Source organism: Jaculus jaculus, chromosome 9, assembly GCF_020740685.1.
Source record: "Jaculus jaculus isolate mJacJac1 chromosome 9, mJacJac1.mat.Y.cur, whole genome shotgun sequence".
NCBI lineage: Eukaryota > Metazoa > Chordata > Mammalia > Rodentia > Dipodidae > Jaculus > Jaculus jaculus.
Genome location: NC_059110.1, coordinates 30,581,522 through 30,593,367, shown reverse-complemented (window position 1 = coordinate 30,593,367; position 11,846 = coordinate 30,581,522).

Sequence of the window (11,846 nt, the reverse complement as noted above, 5' to 3'; positions counted from 1 at the left end):
TATGTGTGTGTGTTTGTGTGTGTGCGTGTGTGTGTGTGTGTGTGTGTGTGTGTGTGTGTATAAATAGTATTTTTTATGAGTGAGAGAGAGAGAGAGAATTGGCATGCCAGGGTCTATAGCCACTGCCATTGAACTCCAGATCATCTGTCACCTTGTATGTCTGGCTTGCGTGGGATCATTTTTCTTTCAAGCATTAAAGGCTCCAATTGCCAGATTCTACATTTTAGATAACTAACTTTGGTCCCATTTCATAAATATATTCAGAACACTTCAATGGTACCAAGTTGTTGTTCTATTGCATTTCACTAATATAGTCAACCCTGCCTCAGAGTTGCTAATTAGATATAAAACTGATTTAAGCACAGCAAAAATAAGCCTTCAGCTCTAACTGAAACTTTATTTGCACGTTACAAAACAACACACCCAGTAGTTGAGCAACTGTGGGCCTGTGGTGTGTACAAGGACTCTAGAGTCACAAGGTTGCCTTCGTTCTGCCTTTGAGAGCTGGAATGACTAACAGCCGGACGGCCACCCATCAAGAACACAAACACACCTGTGTTTCCTACTCCCAGGCACCTGCCGACTAAGTATTACCCCATGCTACGCCATGGCGACCAACAGATGACTTTACTGTAATGTTTTATCTCAATCTGTTCAATCCTCACGGTGGTATAAATGCCTGCGTTTCAACCTGTTGTATATTCCTGTAAGCAGTGGTGCTCTGGAACCAGCTTGTACCAGCTTTCAAGAGCTGGTGCTTAGGTAGCCTGTCTTCTCATGTGTATTTAACAGTGTCATATCCATGATTTGAAATCAGCATTATAAAAACATTTGCTCCATAGAGAATGACCAATGTCACAATGCAGGATTTCCCGCCCCATTCCGCTATACAACTGGCACTTACACATTGTCCAGAGAGCCACTGGAAATGCATATCTGATCTCACCTCACATCCACACTCTTTTCTCTCCCAGCTCGAGTGCTGGGAATGCCACAACACACACACATCTGGATCATCCAGGAGGTACAAGGGTTCACTTAGAGATCTGGGATGGAGACCTAACCTATATTCTTTCTGTATAAAGTGGACAGAAGGAAAAAGGTGTCCAAGTACTAGGCCAAACAATAACTGCCTTCAATGTCTAGGATATGAGAGTAAATGTCCTTTGAGCCTTGAATCAATACATGTCAGAATCCCAACAGTTCAACTCAAAGTTTAAAGTGAGAGGAATGTCATGAAAGATGTGCGCAGACATGAGAGAGACAAGGATCGTGAACTAGCAACAGAGCAGCCATTCCAGCCGTGGTCCTGCAGGGCTAAAGGTGCTGTTCATGGAGTCAAACGTCAGGAGCTCAGGCTATGGAGAGATATCCAGAAGGAAAGCAGGACATGCAGGAGGAGGGCAAGATAAAGACCCAGAAGTTTTTCTCTGCCTCCCTCACCCCACTGGTACCTCCCTTGGGCCAGCTAACCAGAAGCAAGAGTTCAGGTGATGGGGACATTGTGATCAGCTCTCAGGGTGCATGACAGGGCACCCCAGTGAGGAGAGATGGAGCTGGGCAACAGAGAAAAAAAGAACCCACCCGAGTTTGTACACTTTCCTTCCCCTTCAGTCTTATTCTGTCTCCACATAGTCTTAAGAACAGATGGAGAACCGAATCACTGATATTAACACGAAAAAAAAAACAGATTGCTTGAGTCTGAGGAAAAGGAGGGTTATGAGATAGGAACATAGTACTTGGTGGAGGTTAGCCTGTTGTGACTCAGGTTGTAAGCAGAGCTAAAATTGCAAGGCATTTTTCATAGTTTATGTAAAAATCCATCTATATGTAAAAATAGAAGAATGGTACAAGTGTACTCTGGAATTATCTTTAACAGGCAAAAAGGAAGCTGAGACCTACCTTTGTTTTGACACAGAAAGGTAGGGTCATTCTAACAATTTTGTCAGCCTGCCAAATGGATAATTAAGCCAAAGATTCTCAGCCACTTGCTTGAGCGTGTTCAGGCGGCTTTCTTACACACATCACTCTGCAGCCCTTCCACGTTTCAGCTTCCATGTTCCCTCTACATGCACAGAGATAAAGGAAGTGCATTTGGATGCAGTAAAAGTTGCTCCAATGCCATAGCCTTAATGTACTCAGTCAAGTTATAATAGCTACTAACTCCTGCCCAGAGAATCACTGTGTAATAGGCATCTCGTCTCAGGCTTTGGCAAGATGCCACAGGCTGGATGGCTTAAGCAGCAGGAAATCATTTCTGTATGGTTCTGAAGACCATAAGTCCAAGGCCAAGGCTCAAGGGTTTCCCGACGCTCCCCACTTGGCTGGTTACAGTAGCTTAGGTATGGTCAACATGATCCCAAGTATGGCGGTGTTAACAGGTGGTAGAACCGTGTTGCCTTTACTTTCATGTTGCTGGTGTGAAACCCCTGACAAGAGCAGCTGATGGGGGGAAAGGTGTTTGTTTGAGCTTCCAGTCTCAAAGGGAAGAGCCATGAGGTAAGGGAAAGCATGGCATGAGCAGAGGCTGGACATCACCTCTGCAGGTGGAAATAACAGCAGAAGAGCAAGCTAAGATCCGGCAATGGGAAGCTGCCTATCATATCCTTAAACCCAACCCCCCCCCAACAACACACCTCCTCCAGTAGGCCCTACCTGCCAAATTACCATCAGCTATGGATCAAACATTCAAAACACATGAGTTTACAGGGGACCCAATTCAAAGCACCACAGAATCTTTAAGATGTGGGGTCTAGTGGAAGCCTACTAGGTCACTGGAAGATGACTTGGCATAGTTCTCTTTACAAGGTCCCATCTCACCATGTCATCTTTCTGTCTCACACACTCCTACCTCTGTGATACTATCAACAATGAAAACATCACTGAGCCAAACAGAAGATAAGACCATGCCTGTAAGACTCCAGAACTCTGAGCTAAGTATACCAAGTCTCTCTTCTCTCTCTCTCCCTTTCTCTCTCTCCCTCTCTCCCTCTCTCCCTCTCTCTCTCTCTCTCTCTCTCTCTCTCTCTCTCTCTCTCTCTCTCTCTCTCTCGGTATGATTTCACTCTAGACCAGTAGTCTCAGACTGGCCTTAATATGACAGCAGCCCTCCTATCTCTGCCTCCAAATGCTGGGATTGAAGGCATGCACCATTATGCCCGGCCCCAAATCTCTTTTTTAAAGAGTCCAGCCTTAAGCATTTTGCTATAGTAACTGAACATAGGCCAATGTACTGGTAGCTGGTTGCTTCCTCCCTGGATCTTCACACACTCTTTCCCATGTACTAATATTCTCATCTCCAATGCTTACATTGGCATCAGTCATTTTAGATTAGGGTCCACCCTTTGAACTCATAAATTTATCACTTCTTAAAAGACCATGCCAGGATTATTAATATGGAAATTATTAATGGGAGAAGAGTTTCAGGAAAAATCAACATTAAGCAAACTTGGAACTTAATGTGTATTTAAGCATGGGCCTTAAGGGTGAGAGACATGCAGGAAAAGCACCTGTGGATCCTAGAGTGGTGTGGGCTTCTCTAGAGAAAGTTGGATTTAAGTATCTTAGCCATAATACACAATTTTGGCAGCTTTTGAAGTTATATTGTTCAAAAGATTAAAGCATTTTGATATACTCACTGTTATGTAAAGAACTTTTATTTAGTAAATGAGACTATAAGGTGGTTTATGAAGTACACTATATAGGCTTATAAGGCTGATAAGATAAAAACATAGGGAAAAAAGATCAAAGGAATTCCTATTCTACCCAGGTCACAAGGAAGTCAAGGTGTATGATTTGACTGGAACTTGGAAGTTTTGGATTTGAGAGGAAGAAGAATGATACAGGCAGCTTCTTGAGCTCAAGATTTTGATTTAACACTGGGAGAAAATGGTAGGATCCGGAGAGCAAGGGAATGAAGCTTTGGAATACTGGGTAAGGGGCTGGGAGGTCCTTAAAGGTTTTGGAGAGGGGAGAAGAGGGAAACGCTCTTTGACGGAAAGGCCTTGCATGGGATGTGTGGGGCTCTAGAAGGGGATTGTTGACCCATGACTCACGCCTACATGATCAGGTTATCTGGACCACCTATTGATCTTCTTTGGGGAAGTTGACTTGGAGTGTCCTCTCCTTCCTGGGCCTGAGATGGGGCAGTAGGACTTTATCAATTTCCTTACTAGTACGTATCTGGTCTTGAGCACAGCTGTTGGGGCAGGGATAAGAAAGGCAGCTTTCTTGAAATTTAATAGAAACATGCTTCATAATCTTGTTTGTGAGATTCTCTTGATTCTTGGCCAGAAGGGTAATAAACTCTTTTTCCCTTCCATGTCCCCTTCATTTCCCCTGTCTTTCTCTCCTACCTTACACTGAATAGAGATCTACCCTGCTTCTGACCTCACTTGCTTACTTAGCTGACCACATAACCTCCAGTAGGCATCAAGTTCTTCACTTAAAACAGTAGAGAAGTTGATACTATTAAAGTCTTTCCCATAAACCCAGGAACGTGTCCCAAATAACAACAGTGATGAACTAGAAGTTGTAAACCTGACTAGAATGCATGGTGAGGTTTGAGAGCCATGACTTACTCCAATCTTTAGAGTTTAAACTTCAGGAAAATGCACCCCAGTGATGTGGCCTGGCTTTTCTAGAAGCCTAGCCACAAAGTCAGGACTAGAATACAGCCCATTACCACCTGACCCATCAAGAATGGACATCTCCTGGGTGTACAACTTCTGTTGGGCTCCTGGAGATGAAGAGTCCAGAAGGCTAAGCAAAGACTACCCTGAGCCTCTCTTGATCTTAGATCACAAGACCAGATGTTTTTGCAAACACTCTCACCCCACCACTACACCAGTATGTACACAGCTTTTCCACAGTGCCATCCTTGCTACTGGTACCAAGAGGCAGCTATTGTAGGATGGTTTACAAATGCAAATAGAGATCACTCTGGGAAAAAGGTAAGAAGAGGGCAGGATTGCTACATTCTGGTGGAAAGCTCCAAGGAATCCCAAACTGAAATTGAATCTTGTCCTTCAAGATCATTCTGATGGTATACATCTGATGCAAAAAGAGAATATAATAATACAATACAATATACTCTATTTAGCAATTGTCCTGACTAACAATTTTTAAAACTTACAACAAAGCCATGTCAGTCTCCAAATACGTACCTTTCCCTGGGCTTTCAATGAATCAGAAGTCAGCCTGTCTAGAAGGCTGAATTTCATTGTAACAGGAACTGGGCTTTGCTAGACATCATTCATGTCTGTCATATCCTGAGACTAGACTATCTTGCAGTGGATTAAAGCAGTAGAACATCTTCTAACAATGATATATTGTTATATATACCACTGGTTCTTACATACTTGACGTGGCTTCAGAGTTTCTTTTAATGGATTGCTTTTTATCTTACTATGTGTTCTTATAAGGTACTATTGTCCAAATAATTTTATCTCCTCAAATTTTCATATACTAATATCTAATCCCAAATGCAATAATATTAAGAGGTAGAATCATGCAACTATGAATGGATCATAAGGCTGCAGCCCTCATAAATTGGATCAGTGTCCTACAAAAAGAGGCTTAAGGAAGCTTTTACATCCCTTCTACCATGTGAGGATGCCACAAGAAAATCCAACTTCGTTTTGCTTTTTGAATGAGAACATGACAGGGCCTTGCCACATAGTCCAGGCTGGCCTTGAACTTGTGTCGCTCTTGCCTTAGCCTCCAGGGTGCTAGGATTACAAACATACACAAATCAAATATCCACCAAAAAGGTGACATCAAACAAACAGCAAGTGGTTACTGCTGCTCTCAGTGTTCAGAAGTCAGTGGACACTAAGAATGGCATATAGCCTGAACCAGCCAGAAAAAGGAGGGAAGGAAGGAAGGGAGTGAGAAAGGGAGAAAGGAAGGAGGAGAAAAGCATCATCTCTGAAGCAGACAGCAAGTGCTCACCAGTCTGCTAGAATCTGCTCTAGCTTTGATCGACTTTCCTGCTTCCAGAAATGTGAGTGATAAATTTCTGTAATTCTTGTATCATCTTGTCTAAGGCATTATGTTTTAACAATCCAAACACTCTAGGGCACAAGACAAACACAATATTTAGAATTTTGTTTCTAGGTCTTCCTTTAGATCAGGGCTGAGCAGTAGGTTCTGAAATGTGATGCCTGGTGATCACTCAGCAATCCAACAAAGCTATGTGAAGAACATACGTGCCTTGCTATGCAATGTAACTATCAGTTGAATTGCTCCATTTATTTCTTCTTGGGTGATGTTTATACAGTGAAGGCCTTTGTCTTAAGTAAAAGAGAAATTAAAGGCACAAGCATGTTCCAAACTTTGATTCAATTGTAAATACACATCATTCCTACAAATTCCTTCTTAGTAATATGCTGCACTCTTCACTAAAAGAGGAGCACTCTAAAACAGGGGCAGGACCCCAGAAATTCTACTTTGACTCCATTGTCATCATTAATGAGTCCCAGAGTAAGTTGCTGGAAAGACTGTTGAAGGATGATCACTCTGAATCATGTTGCATGCAGTACAGACCAAGAGCATTTGAGAATAGCTAAATACCACCTACTATCTCTCATTCAGGTGTCCAGTGCAATACAATACAACCTGGGGAACACCAAGAGCTCAGTTTTGCTGATCATCACTTTTGCTTGCTTGCTTTTGTATTTAGTTCAGCATAAGGTTGGGGACTATTGAGAAGTTTACAGCTCTTATATGCTCTGCACAGAGTCCGTTGAATCCAGACAGATGGCAATGTTGACAATAATAATAGTCTTCCAGTTCCAATACCTCCAAATGCTCATCAGTCTTGAAGATTTATCAGAACAGGAATGCCATGGGGCTTGTTGGAAGATTATATCTGTAGATGTCACAGAAAATGATGTGAGGCTCAATCTGGACCCTAAGAGGTATGAGTGAATTTCATTTCTTGCCTGCTTGGTTATAGAAATTCAGTGATGAGGATGATTGAGGAAGGTGCCACTGAGATTTTTCTCATAGTACAAGTTACTCTGTTTATGCTATCTGTGTGTTTAGATGTCTATATGGTCCTTATCTGTATAGTTTTCCATAGTCATAAGAGCTTGAAAGGCAAGGACTCTTGCATACTGTATGAACAGAAAACCAAGACTGCAGTAATTGGAATTTTACGACTATGTTAAGACATTAGCGTGTGCTCAATTCTTAGCAGGTATCAATGAGATCTGGTAAGGCTTATGTTCACATAGCAGTTACTTTCTTGTTTCTTATATAAAACATTCACCCAAAAGCAGATGATGGAAGTATAGAATTTACTTTGGCTTACAGTCTCAAGGGGAAACTTCATCACGGTAAGGAAAGCATGGCAGAGCAGGCAAGTGGCATCACATCTTGTCATGGCAGCAGCAAGAAGTAGTCTGAGTAGACTAGCTTCCAAACATCCACTGAAGCTGGACTAATAAACTTCAATACCCACCTCCAATGACATACCTCCCCCAGCAATGCTCCACTTCCCAAAGGCTCTATCAGCTGGAGATTGAGTATGAAGCTTAATCATAAACACATGAGACTATTGGGGACATTTTACATTCAAACTACCACAACCTCTTTAAGCTCAAAGTCATTGTAGTTCCCCAAACTAAGTCCTATACCTGTCCCCCAGCACACTCAAATCTTCATGTACAACCATATAATGCTCACACCCCATTTACTTAGAGATTATACTTTAATCTACTCAGCTGGTTTCCAAAGCAAACTTTCTTTCTTTCCTCTGCCTCTCCATCAGGATTGGGAGCCACCATCTGCAGCAGTCACCCTCCTTAAAAACCATGATACCCCCCTTCCTCCCTCAGTATCACCTGCTATTCTGTTGTAACCTTCATCCCTCTCTCTCCTTAAAATCACAAACCTCTCTTCTCATATCTTTAGGCACTAGCTCACACAGTGCCTGGGCAATTTGTAGGACCTCGACTGAATTTGTTATATGAATGCCATTCTTATACAACTTCTTATTTAATTTGCAAGAACATATTGCTGCCCAGGTGTAGTATTGATGGCAGGCAACCAAGTGGAGTATGAAGTGACTCATACATGCAGCCCTCTCAATGATATTATGCCAGGAATCTCCACTGACAGAATGGATTTAACTCCTGAGCTAAAGCTCTATGTTTCCAGGAGGACTGTGATGAATAACAACTATATTCTCTAAGAGTTATCACTCCCATTCATATCATTGTACTTGATCAATTCTTGACATCATAATGAAATGGAGCATGACAGGTGAAGTTTTTAGCAGATGAGGTTAAGTGAGATTTCCTAGCACAGGATACTGCCCCATAAAGGGAAGAAGGCTGAAGGAATATAAAAAAATATAACTTGGGGCATTTAGGCCAAACCTCTAGAATCAGATGTATCACAGTGAATGAAAAAAAACAAACAAACAGTAATCTGAACTTAAGTCAGAAATAGGAGGGGCTATCCTTCCTCACTGTTCCATAGCCCCTTCCCTCAACTTCCACTTTGAGTGATAATTCTCATTCTAAACATGGCTCTACTAAACCCATGTGTTTGGATTTCCTGGAATTTTCTGACTGTGTATATGGATGTGTTCCCCAAAACTTCCATCCCCCATCTGCTTTTGGGATGGGCATTTTCAGGATGTCAGAGGAAGAAACACAGGTTCCTTGTGTGATGTCTGCGGGTGGCTGCCAGATTTGACACAGGGACAGGTGAAAATTTATCCTCATTAAGATATATGAACCATGGGCTGGAGAGATGGCTTAGTGGTTAAGCGCTTGCCTGTGAAGCCTAAGGACCCCGGTTCGAGGCTCAGTTCCTCAGGTCCCACGTTAGCCAGATGCACAAGGGGGCGCACGCGTCTGGAGTTCGTTTGCAGAGGCTGGAAGCCCTGGCGCGCCCATTCTCTCTCTCTCCCTCTATCTGTCTTTCTCTGTGTCTGTCGCTCTCAAATAAATAAAAAAAAAAAAATTAAAAAAAAAAGATATATGAACCACCCAGCTGATGGTATAATTGATTGTCTGAGTCAAAACAGGATAAAATAAGAGATAATAAAATAATCCACCTGGCTAAAAATTGTTCTACATCTTATTGCTAATATTACTGAAAGCTGAGAGGAACCATTGAGGATCTGCCAGATGCCACTGACTACTAAGAGTTATGACAAATCACTGAACCACCCCCTCTTTCTTTCTTCCTTGCCTGCTTGCCTGCTTGCTTGCTTGCTTGCTTGCTTGCTTTCTTTCTTTCTTTCTTTCTTTCTTTCTTTCTTTCTTTCTTTCTTTCTTTCTTTCATTCTTTCTTCTTTGTCTCTTCCTTTATTCTTCTTTGTCTTCCTTCCTTTTCTCTTTCTTCCTTTCTTCTCCCTACCTATATTACTTTCTATTACAGATCAACTATGAAATGTTCTCCCACAGGCTCATGTTTGGAAGGTTTCCACGTTATTGACCGTTTTGAAGGCTGTGGAGTGTTTAGGAGGTGGGACCTGGCTAGAGAAGTAGGTCACTAGGGGTGGGATTTTGACGATCATACCCAGCGCTGGCTCTGATTCTATTCTTTCAATTTCTATGTGAGTTCCCCTCCACCACACACTCTTGCTGCCATGAGCTGAGCCACACTCCAACATGTCTTCTCCATTATGATGGAGTGAGATTCCCGATACCATGAGACAAGATAAATCCTTCCCAACTTAAAGTTTTTCTAGCAAGTATTTTTGTCAAATCAATAAGAACAATAACTACTACAGAAAACTGGTGCCCAAGAAGTAGGTTCATTGCTACAAATGATCCTGCGGTTTTTAGGCCTCCAGAATTGGTCTGTGAAATGACATTGAAAGAGTTTGGAAATGTGGCCTTCAGAGGTGCTAAAATGCTGCAATCACCACTTAATGAGCAATTCTAATAGGAGTTCAGAAGACCAGAATGCCAATAGAGGCCAATGCAGGCAGTAAAGGCCATACTTCCATGGTTTCATATGGGAACAAGGTCTCTATTGAGAATTGGACCAGAAGCCACTCACGTTACATTCTGACAAAGAAGTTGGCTATATTTTGCTCATGTCTTAACAATTTGAGTGAAGATGATGTCCAAACTAATAGACTCATTTATTTGGTGGAGAACATTTCAATATCACTTCTTTCAGGCTGTAGTATGGTTATTTCTCTCTGCTTTTAGTCTTGTTTCTCAGAGGAATAAGGATTAAAGGTGGCAAAAACCTAAGGATTGGAAAAACACACAGTGTGGTGAGGAATCAATTACACATTCACACTCAGTGGAAGTTGTGAACAGTTAGTGGTAGTTGTTAAAGAAATTAGCTCCGTTAGAGAAACTGTGTACTTTAAACTGGGACAATAGGAAAAGTTTCTTGAGGGTCAGATCCCAGTCATCAAAGGCTCTTGTTTGTGAAAATGCAGACCCATGTGGGCTCATCTGGAGCTTCCCACCAACAGTCAGACTTGGCTACATATCACCACCATACTAGAGTTATTTTAAACTTAATTGTATTTTTAAAACTCAACACCTCTGCAATAGTGAGCATTTGGATTCTCATATGTGAAGAGGCTAGTGATAAATCAGCTCACGATATTCCCTCCACTTACTTTCCTTCATGTCTTTCTTTATTTCACTCCATCTTTATCCATTCAGTAAATACTTGCTGGGGACATACAGATATAACAAAGTAGAGTGAGGCAAAAAAATTTCTATACAATCCTTTTTGTACAGACACATATGTGCACATACACATGCACACACAAACACACACAAAGGTATCCATAAATCTCTCCTGTTGAGGGACTTCTCTAGCATCATCTAAGACAGAGACCTAACTTGCTGTTGTCACATCACAGTTAGTGGCACATATACTTGGCTAAGTAGCAGGGTAAGAACGAAGACACAATGGGACAGTGAAGGCTGAAGGAACTAGGCTTGGTATTTGCCTTTGACTTTCTGAATGGCTTTGACAAGACATCTGATCTATAAAAGCCTTACTTGTAGAAAAGGGAAAGGGACAGGAATCAATACTTGTTCATGTCTTCTCAGTACCTGCCAGTTCCAATATCCAAAAGACACTCTGGATGTGAGGCAGGTTCTTGATGATGGGTAGAATCAAGCTTGGGAAGTCAGAATTGTTAAAGTGAAAGTGGAAAACAAGCAGCCACCTGGTTCTTTGGACCACTTGTCTAACAAGGGATGGAATACACATTCTATCTCTCCTAAATTTAAATGGATTTTTGTAGAAACCAAGTAAATAAGAGTGGGGAAAACTACCATTAAAAGTAGAAGGAAGTAAATTACAAAGGAGAGAGCAACAAAGGGAGAAAGAAAATTTTTGCGAAGAAGTACTGCCACCTGCTGGGATGATCTGATGCTAAATCTGAGGTGAAAAATTCACACACACACACACAAAAAAAAAAGGTCAATGGAAAGTTTGACTGAACAGGGAATAAAGAGCACATCTTACCCCACCACACACACCTTTACCCTCTATTTCCCAGTGATGATGATACTGCCTAGGTCTTCTCACATGCTAGGAAAAGATTCCTTACTGCTAAACTATATCTCTGGCTCTCATGACTGTTTTCTTTTTTTAAATTTGAGATAGGGTCTCCTTACATTGCCCAGGCTGGCCTTGAACACGCTATCCTCCTGTCTCAGCCTCCAAAGTCACTGGCATTACAGGTCTACACTGCTACACACACAAAGGGAGTGTCACTTGTCTTAATCAGAAGTTTGAAAACTGATGCGACCTTGAGACTAAACTTTCCCATAGGTCAAGTATAGCTTATGTTTCATACTCACTTCTGTAATACACCATTCATCTCTGCTACATATCATTCTCAT